The sequence below is a fragment of the Sitophilus oryzae genome, unplaced genomic scaffold (genome assembly GCF_002938485.1).
Source record: "Sitophilus oryzae breed Bouriz unplaced genomic scaffold, Soryzae_2.0 scaffold_1179_pilon_pilon, whole genome shotgun sequence".
NCBI classification, from domain to species: domain Eukaryota; kingdom Metazoa; phylum Arthropoda; class Insecta; order Coleoptera; family Curculionidae; genus Sitophilus; species Sitophilus oryzae.
Window position 1 is genome coordinate 1,726,855 of NW_022145814.1, and position 25,496 is coordinate 1,752,350.

The window sequence follows — 25,496 nt, forward strand, 5'->3', positions numbered from 1 at the left end:
TTATGAAGCGTAATAACTTTTTGTCCGTACCTGTATAAAACTTCCAAGCGAAAAAATAGACATTTCCAACACTTTTTACTTAAAAAATATACCTTTGTAAAAATCGCTACGAGCAACCCTTTTTAAGATATTTAGAATGGAAATTGTCAATACATGTAATTATTCACGAAAAATAAACACGTTGAGTAGATAGTTATTTCACCCAAATAATAAATTTGGGAAGTTTTTATTTTTTTTAAATTAATCATAAATTTTTCTGCAAAAAAGATGATAAAACAGTTTCTGGTCAACTTTTGCCACAAATATATTTCAAATTTATGATAATGATTTCAGTAATAACTATTTAGTCAACATGTTTAATTTATCAGTCAAGACAGGTATTGATAATTTCGATTCCAAATATCTCGAAAACCATTACTCGTAGCGATTTTTACAAAGAGACCTTTTTCACGTAAAAAACGTCGTAAATGTATATATTTTTACTCAGTAGTTTTATACAGGTACGGACAAAAAGTTATAACTCCTCAAACCAGTTAAAAAATATGTAGGTGGCGCCCTCTACTAGTAGGAGTCATATTGATATCAAAATCAAATTTCTCATTGCAAAAAACTTCCAGACACCAATTTTCATCGAAATATTGACGTTACTTCAGAAATTATTTGGAAAAAATCGAAATAAAAGTGAAACTTCTATACCCTGATCTCCGAAACTAAGCATTTTGGACATACATTTATACGAACTTTTTTATTTACTTTTATCTACAGAATATGCTGCCAAAGTTTCCGGAATACAATTCGGACCACCCTGTATATGTACTATCTAATACATTTCTACTATGCTACGGTCGGCATTTTTCGCCTTGGGTGCCGATTCCGGGTGCAGTACAGTAAATAACGCTCAGTAAAATAACATATACTGAATAATGAAAGAAGAACAAGTATTTTCCTAAGTGCATAAAATCTAGTGACGGATTAAGTGATTATTAGAATTTAGAATGAGTGGGAGGGGGGTTAATCCCTGCGACCTTAGAGATCTATTGTGTCTCCCTTTGTTGAGTTATAACTTATCATACAGTCCCAGGGCTTTGACAAAGGCCAGTATCTGGGACGGTTTTTCAGAGGGTAGTTCTACATCTCCAATATCAGTCGTACCAAAGTTCATGGCACGAATGGTTGTCGTCTCGGTTTGGTTTAGTTTTGCACTCAGTGATGAGGTGTTCTGGTGTTTCCCTATTTTCCCCACAGAATCTGTATTCGCCGTTTCTTCTTAGTTTCAATCTACTGAGGTGTTCATTGAGGAGATATTGTCCTGTTAAAAACCCCGTGACAATCCTCAAAGTTCTTGAGTTCCGCCTTTAGTTGGTTACCACTTGGGAGGCAGAACGGTTTTGGTCCAATTAGTGGAGTGTTCGTTCCTTCTCTAGCTAGATCATTTGCTTTTTCATTGCCTTCTATACCTTGATGAGCAGGCACCCAGAGTAGGAGGACTTTGTTTTCTTTGCCTAATTTATTCAGCTTCTCTATGCATTCTTTAACCAATTTCGAATTGGTTGATACTGAGTTGATCGCTTTTAACGCTGCTTGACTATCCAATAAAGTGATTATAATAAATACTTTGTATTTTTGCTCTCTCCGACTTACTAGATCGCCATAACGATTCACTCCTAAACATGTAAACGCCGATCCAAGGTTTCGTTTGTCAGTAATGGTGTAGGGTTTCCCATTTAAAATTATATAGCTTTTGCCAATTTATATAATTATATACATATTATAGTTGTTAGATTATTCAGTTTCTGAATAACAAAAGAGAGGGAAATACTTCCTCAAAAAAAATTTCAACTAACGTAATTGTCTGAAAAAAATGTATTGGTATAATAATATAATCTAATATATAGCTCTCATAAATATAGTTTTATTAGTTTACTACGTTTATGGTAGCAAGAATGTAGAAAACCGAATGGTATGAAATTTTATTAATGGGATAAGTTTTGGCGAAAAGAGTAGGAACATGCTCTGTTAACACAAAACTGTAGTTTATTCGGAACTGGTGGAAAAATTTATGAATATAATGTATTTATTCTATATTTAATTTTATAAATTATGAAAATTATACAGCGAAAGTCTTAAATAAGTGCAAATATTTTTAGGGGTAGTATATTTTGACCCTAGAAACACAATCATGAGGTTTTTTTCGGGAAAAAAATTGAAAATTTGGAATTTTTTTTAGTTTTTAGTTAAAAAAACAAACCGTAAAACGGGGGTACTTCGACTTCCAGGATAACTTCGACAGCGGCCGGGGCTATTTCGACATCGCTACCAGATCGGTTAAGACAATCGAAATCGCCTTACGGTTTGACATTTAGCAATTCAACTTAAAGGTTGCTTCTGCAAATATCGATATTCGACCTACAAAGATTCAAGGGATTGGATATACTGCGTTTCCTGCCTAGAGTGGGTATGTGGCATCTCTAACGAAGGTTCAGATATTCCACAATTTGAAAGTCCAAAGTGCAGTACTTGCGCGATATGCCAGTGCGACTTTTCTTCATGTTTCAATCAAAAGGCCTGGATACGCTGCATTAATAAATTGCAACCGTTGGGTTTGTGGAATATGCAACAAACCCAACGGTTTATATCCAAAATATGAATGTGCAGTATGCGAAGATTGATTTGTTATTGTTTTGCCTATTTTTTCTTATGTTATGTGATTTTTTTAAAGTTAAAATATTTATTAAGATTTAACTGCAATATGCAAGGAAAGTATCTGTAGTTGATGTTATTTACGTTTTTTTTTTCACAATAAATCACTTTAAATAACGTTATATACTTTATTAATACATAAATTGATGTCGAAGTAACACCCAAGAAAGGTTAGTTCAACTTTAAAGCTACTTAGAAGTAATGTCGAATTAACCCCACTATGGAGGTTACTTCGAGACAATTTCCTCTTTAAAAAAAACATGTTCCAGTTATTTTTTGTGTCAAAATTAGCGTTAGCGGACAGACAAGGCTTCAAATGTCATGACTAGACCAAAAAACGTCCAACATGTCAAACCAACTCGTCAAACATGGATTTTTTACTTTGAACTCCACTGTACAATTGCAAATGTATCAAAAACATGTCGAAGTACCCCCGTTTTACGGTAATTTCTTGATAATATGGCAACATAGATATTAGCACAGATTATATTACACAAATTATAAACCTATCGTCAAAAGCATTGTATTCGTGGTTCCAATTTTCGGAGTCGCGCACTAGTTAGGTTACTAGTTTGCGCACAAGCACGCCCACTTATGGCCTCTAAAATTGTACACAGCGCCTGACCGGCCTTGTCACCGACCAAGTTATTAGGTACGCTGTTTAAACGGGAGTTTATTTTTGCGCACAAGAAAATTTACTCGTTTAATTAATCGTCAATAAAAAACAATTTTCGTACCACGAATTAGGGACAATATTTTTATCTGTATACTTATAGGATACCTAATCTGTGATATTAGATTAAATTTACAAGAAAGAAAATCATAGAAAAGATTCAGTGGTTCTCGAAATTTTAGCAAAAAATCATTTTTTTTTTAAATTTTCAAATTAAAATAACCCGGTTATTTTGGACTTATTTGAAAAACGGTAAAGAGAAAATATGTTTCTTTTATTAAGATCTATTAGTTCTGAAAATATTTACACTTATTTAAGACCCACTCTGTATTCAAGAGACTAATTAGTAGGTAAGACATATATCGTATAAAAACAAACGGCGCCAAGTTACTTTAGAAATGAATATCGATGATTGTTTATGCAAAACTATATGATAAATAGTAAATATGTATAACTGATTGACATTTCTAAAGTGACTTTGTGATTTTCGATCATACGGTATAGAAAGCAGACATATAATACCTAATGACATGCTAAGTCTATTCCGTTTCTTACCCTAGTTATGGTTTTCAGTTCTGTTTCTATGTTTTGCTTGAAATTTTTATTATTACGGAACACGGTTTTCATGTAAAGAAACATAATCTTTATAAAAATTAAAAAATTAAGAAGAAAAGCAATAAAAAAATAATAAAATCGCGCAACTATTTTACTGATAACGACTTCACTACCCTCCAAGCTTGTTCTGTGACCGTTCTCGTAAAAAAAATTAGTAGAAGCATCCCGTCAATAAAAATTCGACATATTTGCAAGTGGCCAATGTAATAACTGGGCGGAGTGTATTTGTATTTTGCGGTGACAACTCGTCAACTCCTACGTGGATTCTCTACCGCATGTACATAGGTTGGTAGCGATCTATAAAATATGTTGCTGTTTGCTGTTTATTTAAATATGTTTTGTGGTAAATTTATCATACTTCAATTGTGTCTGCATTCTTGAAGTTCCTTTCGTAGACGTACATTATACAGGGTGAGTCTAAAGTAAATGTAAGTAATTTTTAGGGGTGGTATATTTCGACCCCAGAATTACGTGTATGAGATATTTTCACGATTTTTTTTTCAAAATTTGGATTTTTTTTTAAATATAATATAATAATATATTATAATATAATAATAATAATTTTAAGTTAAAAAACATATTTATCTCAATAATATGACAACATAGATAGTATATTAAATTTTCAAGAAAGAAAACCCAGAAAATATCCAGTGGTTCTCAAAACTTAGCCAAAAAATATTTTTTTTAATAATTCAGTGTAGAATAACTCGGTTATTTTGGTGTTATTTGAAAAACGGTAGAGAGAAAATATATTTCTTTTATCGAGGCCCTGAAAATATTTGCACTTATTTAAGACTCACCCTGTATATCCGATCGTTTCCTTAGTTTACCAACCTAGTTAACCTAAAACTTTATATTGGTAAGCCTAAACCTTAAATATTCGTGTGAAATTTTATTATACCATCTATCCAAGTCCGATCTATATGAATCTTTAACTACACTATTCTCTATATCATAAGTATACATTTCTGATCATAATTATTTTTGTGTTTTATTTATTAAACCGGTTATGGGAAAAATGAGGTTTAATCCTTTTTGTAATAGTGCGGTAATCATAGATGTCCGATCAGGCATTTCTGAGTACGCCATTGATCCTACAGTTCATATCAAATAAACTTTTAGTCACGTAACTAAGCTTGACCGTCACAGCGTTGCCGACTTATACAGGATCTCATTGAAATGTTGTAAAAAAAATCGGGGGTGATAGTACTCTTAAAAGTAGTAAAAAAAATTCCTATAAGTATACGGCGGAAAATGCATATTAAGGGAGTTAGGGGCACTGAAAGTGTAAATTTAAAAAACGGTTGTTTTAAAATTGAAGGCTTAAAAAACGAGATACAATTTCGAAAAAAAATCCTCTGCCATAAATTTTACCCTAAATCAAAAGGTGATACTGAAAAATTATTTGGAAAAGCGGAAAGGGTAGTTTTTGCACTGGTAGGGGGTTGTTTCGTGAATAACTTTTTTGAGGTTATTTTTTTGCAACGTGGGTTATTTTTTGAAAACTACATACTTTTTCCTACAAAAAAGGTACTCTTGTTGCACATCGCCCAGAGCGATGGTTTTCGAGAAAATTGAAAGCAAAGAGATAGCTCTGATGGGTTGCTAACTGGTTCATAAACATAAACTTATGAAAGTTATGGCGGTTAAAAAAGTATCCAAGTAGTTATTAAATAATTAATTGGAAAATCAAAATTTCATGATTTTTAAAACATCTTATTGCTTTAAACAAGGAAATAATCCAATTACCAAAATTCCTTATTAAAATAATGCATTCCGTAATTCATTTATAGTAAATGTTCAAAGTGACCACCATTCATTTCAATGTAGACATCTGATCTTTTTTTCCACGTTCTGCGTAGGTATCCTGTGGAATACCCTTAGTGTTGTCCGCATTTGGTTGGAACAGTCAATAATGCGTTGCGGTAGTTGCTCTTCAGAATTAATCGGCACCAAGTAAACAAAAATTTTTTAAAACCAAAAAAGTTTATTTCGTTTTTAACGCAATAAGATGTTTTAAAAATCATGAAATTTTGATTTTCCAATTAATTATTTAATAACTACTTGGTTACTTTTGAACCGCCATAGCTTTCATAAGTTTATGTCGATTAAACAGTTAGCAACCCATCAGAGCAATCTCTTTGCTTACAATTTTCTCGAAAACCATCGCTCTGGGCAATGTGCAACAAGAGTATCTTTTTTGTAGGAAAAGAAACAACCTCCTACCCTTGCCAAAACTACCCTTTCCGCTTTTCCAAATAATTTTTCAAAATCACTATTTGATTTAGGGTCAAAATTTATGGCAGTTGATTTTTTTTTGAAGTTTTATCTCGTTTTTGAGCCTGCAATCAACTATTTTCAAAACAACCGTTTTTTAAATTCACCCTTTCAGTGTCCCTAACTCCCTTCATATGCATTTTCCGCCCTATACTTATAGGAACTATTTTTACTATTTTTTGGATTACTATCACCCCCCAATTTTTTTACACCATTTCAATGACACCCTGTATATATTTTCTTTTAATCAAAATATGTTAGGAAACAAACATAAATTAACTATAAATATACAAACAGTTATTATTTACATCAACAAAATTCACCTTCTTAACATCATTTAAGGGACATAAAGGGCCATTACTACCGCTTTCCCGTTAGGTTAGGCAAAATATTCTAATAAAGTTGCGATGATGATTTTTTACGGTTATTAAGCTATCTTGTACACTTCGCTAATACACACTAAAAAAGATTCTAAAAAGAACAATGTTCGACTGCAAGGTCTGCTAGTAAACATGTGTAAGCTTAAAGTATCTCACAACACTATTTATTTAAACCAAAAACTCGTAATACAAAATTAAAGTGTGAATTTAAAAGTCGCGCCCTCGATTACGTAACTAAAACAACAGTTTAATTGATATCAAATATAGTTGATTGTCAAGATGCTCTATATTATTACAATAAATAAAATATCCCCCGTAAATAAATTAGGATCACTACTGACATAGTTTACGTAATTAAAAATCCACTATCTACTGAGAACAAAGCAGTAGTAATTTTGAAAAAATCACTCTGGAATAAAAAAATAATAAAGCTAGATAAGTCACACGTCAAAGGATTAAAAAAAATAAAAGTATCAATTTCCAGTTCCTTTCACGACAGTAGTCACAAAAAATACTTTTTGGTAGACTTGAAAATGTTAACATTTTCTAAATACGGCTCTATATTTTATATATCATAGCCTTTTTCCTCACTCTAATATAAAAACAGTAAAAACGGACGACAACCTTCATCAAATATGAAATATAGCTTTCTTTGCGCTATTTTTAGAGCTTTATGTCGCGCAAAAAGCCTTTAAATCAAATGGTGGATTTCTTTTACTCTCGCCATTTTTTATTTCTATAAAATATGTTGCCCAATTTTCAATACATAAAAAGTTTGCACAGTCTATGGAAAAAAAACGTGCCACATACTTTACCTTACTTAAAGTGTCTCACACTTTGATATAGAAGATTTCTCTATTTTTTTATAAAACATGTCAGATTGAAAAAAAAGTTTAATATGCGGGACTTTACTGATGATTTGGATATAATCATTTTTGATGTTCATTTAAGTATGATCAAAACTAACTATATATTTTAAACTATCGAAACTATCTTTAAAACTATCATAAATATATTTAGTTTAATAAATAAGATACTGTTGTTGTGATTGATAGGAACTGATTTATATAAATAAACATGGCGTCCGAGTAAGCAAAGCATAACTTGAGGTCGAAGTTTAGTATAATTTCTTGTTAGTAACAGGTGGCAGTTTATCATAAGTTATTTAAAACCCTTGTTAAATATTACGATATATAAACTATTTAAAGAGTTTATATAAAAGACTTATTCTTATTAATCCTTTTATTATGATATTTTGAATTTTAGTAGTATAAATATAAATTTACTTTTAAGATTTTAAATATGTTCAATAGGGTATCTATCTGTTAGAAAAAATATTAATGTTGATAAATTAAAATCTCTACCTATAAACCACTATGGTAGAATCGCACTATCTACCAGTATAGTAAATAGATTATTATATTTCTTAGGGTGGCCGCAACGACATCCCGTAATCCTGCTGTTAAAATATAACAATTGGTTTTTATATATAAAAACCAGCTGTTATGTTTTAACCGCAGGATTACGGGACGTCGTTGACAGCCAGTCTAAGTTGGCTAAAGTTATATTGGTAACTAGGCTAAAGCTTAATTGACACAGTGAAAGGGTCAAAGGGTATTTCGATCAAATACATTTGGTCGCCACTAGGATCGTATTAATCGATTTTAAATCCGTTGGTACGATCCAAACAGGCAGCGTCCATGTGTCACTTTGACAGTTAACACATGACCTTTAAGTAGTCAGACCTTTAAGTAGAATGTAGAATGAGTGGGAGGGGGATTAACCACTGCGACCTTAAAGATCTATTGTGTCCCCCTTCTTTGATTTATAACTCATCATACAGTCTATACCAAAAAAATCCTGTATGGGTATTTCGCCAAAATATATTGTACATTAGTGTTACAAAAATGTTAAGCAAAATATAAAAACAACATCGCGTTTTATTAAAAATTTCAGTATTATTAGAAATTCTCACACATCGACAAGTAAAAAATTGTCCAGAAAGCAGAATGCCACGCTCTTTCTAATTTGAAGTTCAATAAAACACAAAGTTTACTTAATCAGGATGAGTTGCATAGAGACCACTAGCTTTTTAATTTTAACAGCCGCGTGGTCGGGGTTCAAAGATGTTAATAAAAGGGCGCCACGAAATTATACTCTATGAACTCGGCAATAAAGATGTAACTATTAAGTAGACGTCAACACTAACCTCGAACTGTTGAGTGCAACTACCATGAACTTCAAATATGCTATAACTCGTTAAACTTAAGTGACTCTAACTTAACTATGAGACTAGACTGTAAATAATACTACCAAAAATATTTAAGCAATTTATTAAAATATTGAAAAGTTAAATATATATAAAAAAAACGAATGAAATGTAAAATGTAATAGGTTAAGAAATGATTTAAATCGAAAAGTTGGAAAAGAAAATGGAATTTTAAATTAAATGCAATAACTAAACCTATGACGTCAAACCCCCTTATCTAACTTAATACTAGATTCAAACAGGGTGGTTTACACAAATGAAATCTATATTATACTAATCTAAACTAAAATTGTACAGTCTTACTCTATTTGATTGTACTTGAAAACTTCCTCCGGCTGAGCTACGGTATATAGCTACAGGGTGGCTACGGCGGTGCACAGCAGCTCGGTGTACTGTCACTGGAGCCCACGAATGTCAGCAGACGTACGGATGCCGGCCAGGTGTAGGACTTCAAGAGGTGAACATAAAAAACCCTAAATAACATTGGTTGTCTTAGAAAAGAGCCTCAATTATAGAACAAGGACTAGCACAACGTGTAGGAGTTAATAAAGGTAATAAAGAAGGACTAATCAAATCTGAACTTTACCTCAACGAGGGTTTATGATGTCCAACGGGTAACTCTACACACGGGCAACAGGAACGGATGGAATTCTGGACTGTTCTGTGCTGTACGGTCTGGATCGGTCTTCTTGCTCTACTATTACGAACAACCAAATAAGACTTAAGAAAGATAACACTCAACTAATCTTTCTACACCACGTGGGCATGGAAAAGTCGAAAACCAGACAACAATATGAACAAAAATCAGTTGAGCATTGACTTAGAATAGGCAGAAGAATTATAGCATATCTTGGAACTATTCGGGGACTTCTTGGGCATGAGGAATCGGAATATCGGTCGGAAAATTTGGCTATTTTAATCCCATTGCGGAAATTGGTCCGCGGTCCATAAAAATCATCAAAATCCAACCACGTCTCTGACCAAATATGTTTCGGAAGCCTTAATCCTTCTCTACGAAGACCTGCTATTCACCAACAGGGAATGCTTCACGAAACGGCAGCCAGTTCTTCACGACGACACTCTTCAGCCGGGGAGTACACAAGAAGTGATGCAAGGATTCGATTTCTTTCACAAAATCAGATTTCAACCGGAAATCTCCCTCCAGGATATAGATAGAGAACTATATATCTTGACTAGTCCAACTCACAGAAAGGCATAAATAAAAAATGATGTTTTCTCCTCAGCCATATTCCATATCCGGTCAATGAACGAACTAAACTCAGAAATTCCACAATCAAATGAACGAATTGCACACTGCGATCCACATCAAAAATAACCAATTTAACTACGAAATTTTATCTGATAATTATAAATTTTCAATAACCAAAACAAAGGATAAATAAATCCAAAAACATCTGATTTGATCTGACAGTGACAAGTAACGGACAAAAGTGATGATCAAAGATATAGAGAGATGGACAAAAAGCCTACTGCTGCTGGTGTGCCTGGTCCAGTGACAATATTGTGTATCTATAGCGCGGTGTATATCGGGTTGCATAATTGTAAAATTTAAATAAAATAATATTTAACAATAAAATTATAGTAAACATGATGCAAAAATAATAGTTATTTGCGATAATTTATGAGCTAGCACACAGAGGTCGTTGCGAGGAAATTTGACTGTTACAAGAAGCCTAGTGAATAACATGTGGTCATATCAACAGTCAAATAGAAACAAATCTCTAACATTTAACTATTTATAGTCAAGAATTAATTTTATCGAATATGCAATCGTAGGTATAGTACGTTATTATCTGGCTAAAGCATCATTATCATCATCATCATCAACTTCATCATCATCATCATCGTCATCGTCATCATCATCGTCATCATCACCGTCATCATCATCGTCATCATTTATTCAACCATTCAAATTATTATAATGTAACCTCCCTCACATATTTAGATACTCTCTTTGTAATTAGGCCCATTGTTATTAATTTTCATCTAATTTTCTAATATCATGGTCCCATCTCAGGTTTGCTCTTATTCTAGGTCTCTTAATTCCTCGTGGGTACCATCCTGTAATTTTTGTGGCCCATCTGTTGTCCGTCCTTCTTGCCAGGTGTCTTGCCCATTGCCGCTTAATTGATTTGATTCTGTTTATGCCATCTATTACCTGGGTCTTTTGTCGTATCCACTCTATTTTTTACGGTCTTTCTTGGTTATTCCTAGCACATATTTCATTCCATTGAGCGTTGTGCAACCTGCAGTTTCCTTATAATGTCCGTTTTAAATATCCCGGTTTCGCCATACATAGGTTATGACTGGTAATACACATTGGTCGAATGTTTTCTTTTTTAGATAAAGTGGCATTCTAGATATGAATATTACTGAGTTTCTTCTAGTGTGTTGTACATTACTTTAGTTTTTGCTAAATTCATTTCGTGACCTACTTTACTGCGGGCTGTATTTAGTTCGTTAATTTGTTCTTGTAGTTCTTCAGGGCTATTGGCAATTAAGACTATGTCATCAGCGAATTTTAAATGGTTAAATTAAGATATTCTCCATCAATTTTTAATCCTTTGTTGGTCTAGTCCAGTTGGCGGAAGATTTCTTCTAGTATTGCTGTAAACAGCTTTGGGGATATCGCCTCTCCCTGTCGTAGGTACTCCTTTACCAGTTGGGAACTCTGGAGTTGTTTTATATATCATTATTCTTGCTTTGGCTTCTTTGTACATTGGCGAGAGTTTCTATATAAGGCCTGTCAACACCTTGTTTCGCTAGGGCTTCTATCATTGCCTTAGGATATATCGATTCGAAAGCTTTCTCACCGTCTATAAAGACTATAGCTAGTGGAACTTCGTATTGTTTTGTTCGGCTGATAGTTTCTCTTAGTGCATGAATGGTTAAAGCATATTACGCACTAATAGAATAGTGCACTTGATATACACGTTATACACTATTAATATGTATTTTGCATCCGAATACAATTTTAATAGTTACGTTTATTCACTATTATATTATCATACTTTACTCTAATGGAAGTTATTTCATGTGTAGTAAATTTAATATTCTTACTATTAACTCTCAAAATATGATTATAAAGTGAAATTGCATTTATTCAACATTTTAAACGAGAATATCACGGTAATATAAAATTCTTTGTTAAGATCTGATTCCATGCAACGTGCAGTTGACGTATTCATTTTTATAACATTTTCGCCGTTGTGACTTTTTAATACTATTAAAATTCTCAAATTCTGTTTAAAAAGAGTTCAGAATATAAATTATCTTTTCTGGTACGATGTTAAATTTCGGTCCACCTTGCTTTTATACAACGCAACTGCATATTAATTATATATTTATTATTATATTATTTATTTAAATATCTATAATTTTTTCTTAACTTTTTTTTAATTGCATATTCTTCTTAATTAATATGACTGTTTAAAAAACTATTTCAAGTAATTATTGAAAACACTGGAAATCGTCCGATTTTGACAAAAATTTGTATACACCCTATTTTGAGGTCGTAGATTACGAATCTGAATCTGATCTTTTTTGGCGGTCTCTTACTGTTTTTTAGAAAAACGAAAATTTGTTAAACATTGCATTTTTCTTAATTTATGCTATATAGAGTAATAATTTCATTATATTATCATATTCAATTATAGCTATCTAAAAGCCACACTGGATTGGACATAGATAAATTAATAATGATTTAATAAAATTAATGGGATTCTATAAATCTAAAAATTTGCAACGTGCAATTTGCAATTTTAAACTCATGGTTTGGTTTGGTTTGGCCGAGGATTTGGCGGTTTCGATGATTTCATGATAATGAATTATTTTGTGTGTGTGTTGGTGAATGCGCATCTCTTGATGCGTACACACCTTTTCAAATAGTTTACAAATTTGTTTTGGCAAAATTTCCTCTATAAGGCATAGAATTGGTTAAAAATAGTAACAGAAAATAGCAAAAATCTGAATGTTTATTGAATAACTACAACCTAACAAAATTGTTAGGTTGTATATTTATGTGCAACACTTTACAAATATGAGAAATTTTGAAAAATTACATTTTGTTACATTTTTGGATTTTTCTGATAAGTACTGGTAAGAAATCGCCAAAAAAAATAATGATTCACAATCAGATTCGTAATCTACTTCTTCTTCTTTCTGTGCCTTGTGCTTAGCCACACGTTGGCGATTGTCTGTACTCTATATATAATGTGTAGAGTGCCGTTTTCGGCTCTTCGAAATATGGTGGCTGCGTCGCTGATGTTACACCAATCCCGTATGTTTCTTAGCCAGGAATATAGTTTTCTTCCTGGGCCTCGCCGTCCCTCTATGGTGCCCCTACAGTAGTGCCCGGGGGTGCCGTCCCTCCCCAGCTACTGCTGGGCACCCCCCAGAGAAATCTTGAATTATGAATCTTTGCTAAATAAGTATTCATTTTTATGTGCTTGTGATGTCGTAAAAATGACGTTTTCTAGTTTTGTTTAGTTAATATTATTTTGTTGTGTTCAAAAAATGTGTTAATTTTAATTTTTTTTAGAAAATTTGTAGGTATTTAATGCCCACTTGCACCGTTTGTACAAGTGGGCATAAGTAATCTACGGGAACACGGTTTGATACCCAAGCCTATGAAATTTATTGATAGAGAAATTAACGTAAAAATTTTATTCAAAAAGTGTGTTTTTTTTAATTATTCTTCATTTAAAAAAAGCATAGGCCCCACTTAGCGAAACTCAGCCCCCTTCCCAGGATGAATTGCTAGTTACGCTAATGCCAAAGTAGGAAATTTTTCTTTCTTTAAGTATATTAAGTATTTCTCGTTCATAGCCTGCCGTTCTTAAAACTTCTTCTTGGTGGTGGTCCATGGCATACGTTAGGAGTCCCCGGAGAGGCCACATTTCGAAAGCCTCGATGCGGTTCAGGGTTCTATAGCCTTGAGAGACCACATTTCTGCGCCGTTTAGTAAGATGGGCCATATGTAGCATTTTACTACCCATAGTCTAAGTGCTAGCTGGAGACTGCGTGCTAAAAGGAAGTTTTATGGTTGGAAAAATGTAGTTTTTGCATAATTCGTTCTAATTTTAACTTGTTGTGACCGCAGTCCCATCGTTCATTGATCATGGCACCTAGATATTTAAATCGTAGTACTCGCTCTATAATTTTTCCATCCACCGTCAATGCGGTGTTGATTATAGGCTGGCGTCCTATTACCATAAGATTAGTCTTGATATGGTTGATTTTAAGACCGAAACGATTTCCTATATCCTCTACGTTATTTCTTATTTGCTGGAGATCATCTAAGGTTGGTGCTAGGATTGCCGTATCATCTGCATATCTTATATTGTTAATTGGAACTCCGTTAATCTTAATTCCTCCTCTTTCTTCTTCCAGGACCATTTGAAATATCTTTTCGACGTATATATTAAAAAGTATTAGTGACAGTATACAGCTCTGGCGAACTCTTTTACACAGATTAACGGTGTCTGTGGATAAGTTTTTGTTAACTCTTATCTCCGCTGTTTGGTTCCAATATAGTTCCTGTATGATTCTAATGTCTTTAACGTCTATTCCTATCTCGAGCAGTCTAGCAGCCAGGAGAATATCTACCATCAGGACGTAATCTACGACCTAAAAATAGGGTGTATACAATTTTTTGGTTTAGTTTCGAAAACTGAAAATCAGACGATTTCCAGTTTTTCTAATAATTACGCTAATTCCATATACCGGGTGAAAAATTATTGTACAGACCGTCACTTCATTCAAGATCAAAAACTCACATTCTTCGTTAGTAAACAATTGAATATAATTTTTATTTTAACAAGAAATGGGGCTTTACCGAAGAATTTCAAATAGCACCATGTATGTCTTTTTACAAGTATACTAGTTGGTATATTTATTCAAAATGTCGGAGGATATTTCTATTGCATCCTATCATATACTATCCCGTATAGGTATAACACCGTTCATTCTAAGCCCATACAAAACCAGGTTAAACTACCTATTGAAATATAAATCCCATGAGACTTTTTTGTTCATGTTTTATTTAGTTAAGTTTCAGAATAAATAATTTGTCATTAAAAAACTTTCAGCTAATTATTTAAAATGTCAAAATTAATATACAATTTGCGGTATTGTCTAAATACTAAAAAGTTGCGAAAATACCGTATGATCGAAAAAAATGCGTCAAAACGACTGGAAATCGATGAAATTACAACTCGTCAAGTTATTTAAATTATAGGTACTTTCAATTAACCCAATATGTGAATTGAATTGAGTGTATAAAATATGTGAATAATAATACTTTGCTGATTTAAATCTTTATTCTTGAAATCATACATATTCTTTCTTTATAAAACAAATGTCTTTGATATAAAGATATCATTTAGACTTTTTTTTTCTTTCCTTTGTTCCACAACACAAAATCTGTTTCCTTTGAAATATTGACAGAGAAAAATTTTAAGAGGATATAGAGAGACTAGCTTATCAAGAAGAATAGCATTCAATTTACCTAGCTCGAGATATAATCTTAACCATAAATAAAATACTTACGCCTTGATTTTCTCTTTTGCTGTTGTTCTGCAGATTAGGTAATCGTTGAGAGCCAAGTAAAAGAAGAAAAACCTGTGCAAAAAATGTATGCATTTATTCAACAAGTTTAAAGTACTAAATTTAAACGAAAGGAAAAAATAATACTTATTACGGAAAAAAGAATATCAATTTTTAGGATCATCATACAAATTTAATATAATATATCTGTAGGTACCTAGAAGCAAACTATGTTCAAAAAAACAAAGCCAAAATTGGAATATTTGATATATATGTATATGTCAAGTTACTTAGCTTTAGAGGTGGGAATTCTAGTTCTATGGGAGGAACTACTTCATCTTCATTCTTAGTTCCAGTTCCTCCAGAGGAATAGTTCCTTGAACTAGGTTTTAGTTCACATTAATTCCCGAGTAACAGTGATATCCCCGTTGCTTGCTCATGAGTTTCGTTATAAGTCAGAACTATTCACAGTATGATCTGTATAAGTAAAAATCATAATAAATGAGTTTTATTGCAGATAAAAACAAAAAATTAAAAGGGAAACTCAAATCAGAGTTTAAAAAGCTATATCACAAATCAATTGGAGCAAATAATAAAATACTTAATATTGGCACATGTGTAGGTGAAGCTAAATGATAAATATGACTGTAAAGTTTTCTCTTTTATTTTATGAAAAATGTCATTTTTTCTCACTTCAAGCTTTTTGTTTTTGTTTAAAAAGTAAGAATATCTGCTTCGTTTTATAAGATATTTCGTAATTTTTGGGACCTTAAGTGGTCCGGTACCGAGAGGAACTATAGGAAATAAATAAAAGACTAGTTTACGTACTGATCGGCCAGCGCGATGCTAGCCTGATGCTAGGCGGGAGTGGATAGTGCGAGCCGTATGCTACTGGTCCCGAACTGACAGGACTGAGAGGAACTAGAGGAACTAATTATAAGACCAGTTCACGGGGATCTATTCAGTCCGGCCTTGTCTATTGCCGCGGCCGGCGTAATTACCGCAGAAAATTTTCGTAGATGCTAATTTTAATTTTTACTTATTTTTTTGTTTTTTTGAATATTTTATGAGAATGCTTCACTTAAGGTCCCAAAAATTACGAAATATCTTATAAAACGAAGCAGATATTCTTACTTTTTAAACAAAAACAAAAAGCTTGAAGTGAGAAAAAATGACATTTTTCATAAAATAAAAGAGAAAACTTTACAGTCATATTTATCATTTAGCTTCACCTACACATGTGCCAATATTAAGTATTTTATTATTTGCTCCAATTGATTTGTGATATAGCTTTTAAACTCTGATTTGAGTTTCCTTTAATTTTTTTGTTTTTATCTGCAATAAAACTCATTTATTATGATTTTTACTTATACAGATCATACTGTGAATAGTTCTGACTTATAACGAAACTCATGAGCAAGCAACGGGGGATATCACTGTTACTCGGGAATTAATGTGAACTAAAACCTAGTTCAAGGAACTATTCCTCTGGAGGAACTGGAACTAAGAATGAAGATGAAGTAGTTCCTCCCATAGAACTAGAATTCCCACCTCTAAAGCTAAGTAACTTGACATATATACATATATATCAAATATTCCAATTTTGGCTTTGTTTTTTGAACATAGTTTGCTTCTAGGTACCTACAGATATATTATATTAAATTTGTATGATGATCCTAAAAATTGATATTCTTTTTTTCCGTAATAAGTATTATTTTTCCTTTCGTTTAAATTTAGTACTTTAAACTTGTTGAATAAATGCATACATTTTTTGCACAAGTTTTTTCTTCTTTACTTGGCTCTCAACGATTACCTAATCTGCAGAACAACAGCAAAAGAGAAAATCAAGGCGTAAGTATTTTATTTATGGTTAAGATTATATCTCGAGCTAGGTAAATTGAATGCTATTCTTCTTGATAAGCTAGTCTCTCTATATCCTCTTAAAATTTTTTCTCTGTCAATATTTCAAAGGAAACAGATTTTGTGTTGTGGAACAAAGGAAAGAAAAAAAAAAGTCTAAATGATATCTTTATATCAAAGACATTTGTTTTATAAAGAAAGAATATGTATGATTTCAAGAATAAAGATTTAAATCAGCAAAGTATTATTATTCACATATTTTATACACTCAATTCAATTCACATATTGGGTTAATTGAAAGTACCTATAATTTAAATAACTTGACGAGTTGTAATTTCATCGATTTCCAGTCGTTTTGACGCATTTTTTCGATCATGCGGTATTTTCGCAACTTTTTGTATTTAGACAATACCGCAATTGTATATTAATTTTGACATTTTAAATAATTAGCTGAAAGTTTTTTAATGACAAATTATTTATTCTGATACTTAACTAAATAAAACATGAACAAAAAAGTCTCATGTGATTTATATTTCAATAGGTAGTTTAACCTGGTTTTGTATGGGCTAAGAATGAACGGTGTTATACCTATACGGGATAGTATATGATAGGATGCAATAGAAATATTAAAATGGAAATATCCTCCGACATTTTGAATAAATATACCAACTAGTATACTTGTAATAAAACATACATGGTGCTATTTGAAATTCTTCGGTAAAGTCCCATTTCTTGTTAAAATAAAAATTATATTCAATTGTTTACTAACGAAGAATGTGAGTTTTTGATCTTGAATGAAGTGACTGTCTGTACAATAATTTTCCACCCGGTATATGGAATTAGGGTAATTATTAGAAAAACTGGAAATCGTCTGATTTTCAGTTATCCAAACTAAACCAAAAAATGTATACACCCTATTTTTAGGTCGTAGATTACGTCCTGATGGTAGATATTCTCCTGGCTGCTAGACTGCTCGAGATAGGAATAGACGCCAAAGACATTAGAATCATACAGGAACTATATTGGAACCAAACAGCGGAGATAAGAGTTAACAAAAACTTATCCATAGACACCGTTAATCTGTGTAAAAGAGTCCGCCAGAGCTGTATACTGTCACTAATAGTTTTTAATATATACGTCGAAAAGATATTTCAAATGGCCCTGGAAGAAGAAAGAGGAGGAATTAAGATTAACGGAGTTCCAATTAACAATATAAGATATGCAGATGATACGGCAATCCTAGCACCAACCTTAGATGATCTCCAGCAAATAAGAAATAACGTAGAGGATATAGGAAATCGTTTCGGTCTTAAAATCAACCATATCAAGACTAATCTTATGGTAATAGGACGCCAGCCTATAATCAACACCGCATTGACGGTGGATGGAAAAATTATAGAGCGAGTACTACGATTTAAATATCTAGGTGCCATGATCAATGAACGATGGGACTGCGGTCACAACAAGTTAAAATTAGAACGAATTATGCAAAACTACATTTTTCCAACCATAAAACTTCCTTTTAGCACGCAGTCTCCAGCTAGCACTTAGACTATGGGTAGTAAAATGCTACATATGGCCCATCTTACTAAACGGCGCAGAAATGTGGTCTCTCAAGGCTATAGAACCCTGAACCGCATCGAGGCTTTCAGAAATGTGGCTCTCCGGGGACTCCTAACGTATGCCATGGACCACCACCAAGAAGAAGTTTTAAGAACGGCAGGCTATGAACGAGAAATACTTAATATACTTAAAGAGAAAGAAAAATTTCTACTTTGGCATTAGCGTAACTAGCAATTCATCCTGGGAAGGGGGCTGAGTTTCGCTAAGTGGGGCCTATGCTTTTTTTAAATGAAGAATAATTAAAAAAACACACTTTTGAATAAAATTTTACGTTAATTTCTCTATCAATAAATTTCATAGGCTTGGGTATCAAACCGTGTTCCCGTAGATACTTATGCCCACTTGTACAAACGGTGCAAGTGGGCATTAAATACCTACAAATTTTCTAAAAAAATTAAAATTAACACATTTTTTGAACACAACAAAATAATATTAACTAAACAAAACTAGAAAACGTCATTTTTACGACATCACAAGTACATAAAAATGAATACTTATTTAGCAAAGATTCATAATTCAAGATTTCTCTGGGGGTGCCCAGCAGTAGCTGGGGAGGGACGGCACCCCTGGGCACTACTGTAGGGGCACCATAGAGGGACGGCGAGGCCCAGAAGAAAACTATATTCCTGGCTAAGAAACATACGGATTGGTGTAACATCAGCGACGCAGCCACCATATTTCGAAGAGCCGAAACGGCACTCTACACATTATATGAAGAGTACAGACAATCGCCAACGTGTGGCTAAGCACAAGGCACAGAAAGAAGAAGAAGTAGATTACGAATCTGATTGTGAATCATTATTTTTTGATTTCTTACCAGTACTTATCAGAAAAATCCAAAATGTAACAAAATGTAATTTTCAAAAATTTCTCATATTTGTAAAGTGTTGCATATAAATATACAACCTAACAATTTTGTTAGGTTGTAGTTATTCAATAAACATTCAGATTTTTGCTATTTTCTGTTACTATTTTTAACCAATTCTATGCCTTATAGAGGAAATTTTGCCAAAACAAATTTGTAAACTATTTGAAAGGTGTGTACGCATCAAGAGATGCGCATTCACCAACACACACACAAAATAATTCATTATCATGAAATCATCGAAACCGCCAAATCCTCGGCCAAACCAAACCAAACCATGAGTTTAAAATTGCAAATTGCACGTTGCAAATTTTTAGATTTATAGAATCCCATTAATTTTATTAAATCATTATTAATTTATCTATGTCCAATCCAGTGTGGCTTTTAGATAGCTATAATTGAATATGATAATATAATGAAATTATTACTCTATATAGCATAAATTAAGAAAAATGCAATGTTTAACAAATTTTCGTTTTTCTAAAAACAGTAAGAGACCGCCAAAAAGATCAGATTCAGATTCGTAATCTACGACCTCAAAATAGGGTGTATACAAATTTTTGTCAAAATCGGACGATTTCAGTGTTTTCAATAATTACTTGAAATAGTTTTTTAAACAGTCATATTAATTAAGAAGAATATGCAATTAAAAAAAAGTTAAGAAAAAATTATAGATATTTAAATAAATAATATAATAATAAATATATAATTAATATGCAGTTGCGTTGTATAAAAGCAAGGTGGACCGAAATTTAACATCGTACATAAAACAAAAAAATAAGTAAAAATTAAAATTAGCATCTACGAAAATTTTCTGCGGTAATTACGCCGGCCGCGGCAATAGACAAGGCCGGACTGAATAGATCCCCGTGAACTGGTCTTATAATTAGTTCCTCTAGTTCCTCTCAGTCCTGTCAGTTCGGGACCGGTAGCATACGGCTCGCACTATCCACTCCCGCCTAGCATCAGGCTAGCATCGCGCTGGCCGATCAGTACGTAAACTAGTCTTTTATTTATTTCCTATAGTTCCTCTCGGTCCGGTACCGATAACATACGGCTGGCACTCTTCATTCCCGCCTAGCATCGGGCTATGATCGCGCTGGCCGATCCGTCGCCGTCGCATATTATATATATTACATATGCCCTCGGCATAGATCCTGAGGAACTGGTCCTTTGAGAAACCTGGAACTAGTTCTTTTCGTTCCGGGGTCGGAATAGTTCATGGGAACTAACTCGTTCACGAACTACACACCTCTACTTAGCTTTTTAGCTTCTACCAACCTAACCAATAAATAAAATAGTCGGTTTAAAATCAAATTAAGTCCGATATCAGCCCTGGGCTAAATGAGTTTAAGTCACGTAAACGCAGTTTGGCTCAAACATTTTTGGTTAGTTTAGTATATTATGTCCACGGGTTCACACAGTGACAAAAATTGATTTTGACCGTTTTGCCATTATAGGGTAGTCAATTTAAACTTAATAAAGATAGTAAATTGGTTCCAAAATGCTACATACATGTAGAACCTAAAATGTTTAGGCGGGGAGTTAATCACCGCGACCAGATCTATTGTATATCCCCATTTCTTGAGTTATAACGAATTATAACTCATAATAGGGCTTTAACCAAAGCCAGTATCTGAGTCGGCTCCACAGAGGCCAGCTCTCCATCCTCGACATCAGTCATACCAAAGTCCACGACAAGACACGACCGGTCGTCGTCTTGGAGCACTCAGTGATTAGGTGTTCTGGTGTTTCTCCATTTTCCCCACAGAATCTGCATTCGCTGTTGTTTCCGACGACAGCGTAAATTTTTGCCTGAAGGATGCTGGGGTTGTAGGTATAATATAGGTAAAAATATTTTTTCTATCGTACTTCTATGGACCACTTTGGGAATCCCTGATTTAGAGCTTATATGCTTAAGGGAATCAAAGTTTACAAAAAACGCTTGGTTTGGTTGGTGCGTCTCACAATAATCTTATAACAAGGACATATTATAACATTGTCGGTATCTGAAAGTTGCTGCTGATTCTATTTATTTTTAATCTTTTATTTTTTTTATGAAATACTGCACTGGCCGCTATGCGCCTTATGTGTGATAGTGCTTAATTAGTGCGTAATATACTATTTACAACAGTAGTATTGGATAATGGAATTTTAAATACCTTCGATCAACCTTCATTTTTATTTTCTTAACCCAAGTCGCCAAGTTTGAATTGCCCGGTAAATGTATAAGTACTCTAAAATGAATCTGCAACATTGATATTTTAAGCATTTTTATATAGTTTTAAATACCAGACTTCTGAGAAGATAATTTATATATTTGATGGCTTTAGCAAAAGGGAGAGATCTACTTCCTTTATCTATGGACCCGAAACTTCCTTTTGTGTGACAAAATAGCAGGTCTTAACTGTCCAAAGATCTTAGATAAGGAAGGTATTAGAAATTTCAGAAACGAACATTTCAAACTCGGCAGAGGAAGTGTATCAAAGACAAGATTACACAATTACATAGCCACTACAAGAATATAGTAGGAGGCTATAGAAAGTGAACAACTACTAAATTAATACGCCTAATAATATAACAGACATATTATTTTTAAATACCATCTGAACGAGACCTATTAAACTTGAGACCGCATTAGTTAATTAATCTCATAAACTCAGCATGTTTGATATACAATCAGATGCAAAAAAAATCGCACGGAAAAAAGTTTTCAATTCATTTCCTTGATTTTTTAAAAATCTGTATATAAATATATCAAATTTAATTCGTAAACTCAGTTTATTATAAACTTTAGTATTTGACTTATTATACAGGGTTAATCGAAGATTTGTTTTTAAGTTATCTTTAAAACAACCTGGTGCAATAATTTCGCGAGGAAATTTTCCTAAAACATTATTTTTCGGTGAGAATCATGTGAATCCTAAATATTTTGTTTATTTGCAACACATGCCTTGATTCATTTTTAAGACAAAAATGAACTTGCCAAAAACTTTTTGCAATTTTTTTTCAATTATCATTACTTTTTGATGTTATTCTTCAAAATGACGAGATGGCTTTCGTAACTATTGTTGGATACGATTGAATATTGTGCAATATTGTGCAGGTCCGTATGACCGATTAAAGTGTGATAAAAAAGTTAAGAAATGTGTAAATTGTTTTTATGTGAGCGGTAATTTCAATGCTTATTCTTTTTTAATTATGGTGCCGTGCAATTGCCAAGTCATTATAATTTTTACAGCAATATAGATGTCTAATATTGACATCAACAATTTGTAATGAAATTGTCGAATAAGTGCTTAAAGAGAAATTAAATAAAATAAACTGACTTGGAGGACCCATCAGGAATCAAGAGACGTAGCGGAAGACCAAACTTGAGATGGGACCATGATATTAGGGATTTATTGAGATCTCACAGCTTTTTATAGTCGAAGAATTGTATTGCGAGAGTTGGCATTTTTTACATTCTATGTTTTTGATTCAAATCAGCGAAGTGAAATACCTATGCTTTGGAATAGACGTATATATAAAGTTACAAAATCAGTTAGAATTTGAATTTATAAATTTCATCTATTGACAGAATTTATGAACACATCTCTGATGATCCTAATATATAGATCATTTGTCGAATATATTCTGAAATATGGCATTCTCGTGTGAAGAAATGCATCGAAAGCAATTTTAAGCTCTTTAAACATTCCACAAAATTGCATATTAAAAGTAATATTCAGAAAACCGAAATTATTTAAGTTGTTATATTCATTCGGCTGTCCCCACAAGAAAAAAAAACAAATTTAACCGGTCTATTTTAATACACATTTCCTTTATTTTATATTTAATATTTTTGTGCAATATATCTCTTTCATGTTAATAAAGTGGAAACGTAAAGTATGATTCAGAGATTTGTTATTTTATATAAATTATAGTATCATTATGGATACAGTAATTGTGCCGTTATTTAAATTGGAATTATGTTCAGTTTATATTTGAAACATAAACAGACCACCATTAATTAACCTAATTAGCAGTTGTCTCATATTTTTGCTTGCAAAGGCTTGTACTGGCTTGAATTTATAACATAATAAACATTAATTATTGAGTTGTTCAAATGAATTTTGAGTTTGGTAATATTATTTAGTAGCATTAATAAATCGCAAAACACTTTCTTTTTACAAAGCTTAATTTTTTTATATTTTTTTTATAAAAAGTACAAATTCAATACAACTATAAATAATTTTAAATATTATAAAATTCTTGTATTTTTACACAGTTTTAGTTACTATTTTGATGAAATTTTATATGTATATTCAGTAGGTCTGAGAATAGGTTGTTATGTATTTTTTATATTATACTTAAGTGTTAAGGATGGTCCAAGTTTTTTTTTTGACAAAATTTTGTATTTTTATTTTTTATGATGTGGCACAATAAATATATATATACAACCCTAAATTTTCACCCTTCTACCATGAACCCCTATTCTTTAATAAGTTGTTTTTTAAATTTTGGTTAGGTTAGGTTAGGCTCCGAAACGGCTTGACCAATTTTGATGAAGGTCTGAGAATAGGTTGTTATATATTTTTTATACCCCTAAGTATGAAGAGTGGTCCAACCCCGAGTCCAACTCAATTTTTTTTTACTTTTCTGACAAAATTTTTTATTTTTATTTTTTATGATGTGGCAATAAAAAAATACATACAACCCTAAATTTTCACTCTTCTACCATCAACCCCTATTTTTTAATAAAGCTTTTTTAAATTTTTGTTAATATTACTCCGAAACGGCTTAACCGATTTTGATGAAATTTTATATGTGTATTCAGTAGGTCTGAGAATAGGTTATTATATATTTTTAGACCCCTAAGTGATATGGGTGGCTCACCCCAATTTTTTTTTATTTTTTGGACAATATTTTATATTTTAATTTTTTATTTTTATGTGGCACTAAAATGTTTACCCTTCTAACATCAACCCCTAGCGATATTAGTAATTCAATAACTTTACTTTTTTACCTTTCAAATTAATGAAATAATTAATAAAATGTTTTAACTTGTTTATGTAAATAAGTATAGAGTATATTATCATATTTTTAGAAAGCTATCTAGCTAAAATAAAAAAATTATATACAGGGTGTCCCATTTAAAAGAAACTATTTGAGTCATATTCCGAAAATGTCAGCTCCCAACGAAAAACTAGTTCCGCGACTGGTTTCTACATAAAATACTCGACGAGACTATAACCAAGATACGAAGGGGGTCGAAAAATGCAACATTTTCAAATTCGCCCTGTATTTCAGAAACCAAAGGGGCTAGGACAAGTTTAAGTGTAGCATCTTTAGTTTCATAAAAAAAGTGCACGTGATGTGAAAACTGTATCTTTGTATTTTCACTGTTAAACGAGAAACTCCATAAAAAACACGAAAATGGGACTCCCTGTACACTGCTAAAACGTTTACTGGAAATATATTTTTGTAGGTTCTTTTGCTATTCAAATATTTAATAAATATTATACTATTAGTTTTGTCATTTTAATTATTAAATATTATATAATGGAAAAGTAATAAAAATTTCACCTGTGCAACATATCGAACTAATATCGAAGATGGAGAACTAACTCTTATGAAACCGTCTTGAGATACTGGCTTTTGTCAAAGATGTGAGACTGTAATACT

The 25,496-nt window shown here is 32.4% G+C and overlaps 1 protein-coding gene across 1 annotated transcript in view; it reads left to right on the plus strand.

Moving 5' to 3' along the window:
* The window catches only part of LOC115891359 (fasciclin-1-like), a 330,519-nt gene that overhangs the window by 251,191 nt on the left and 53,832 nt on the right, over positions 1–25,496 (plus strand). The window lies entirely within an intron of this gene.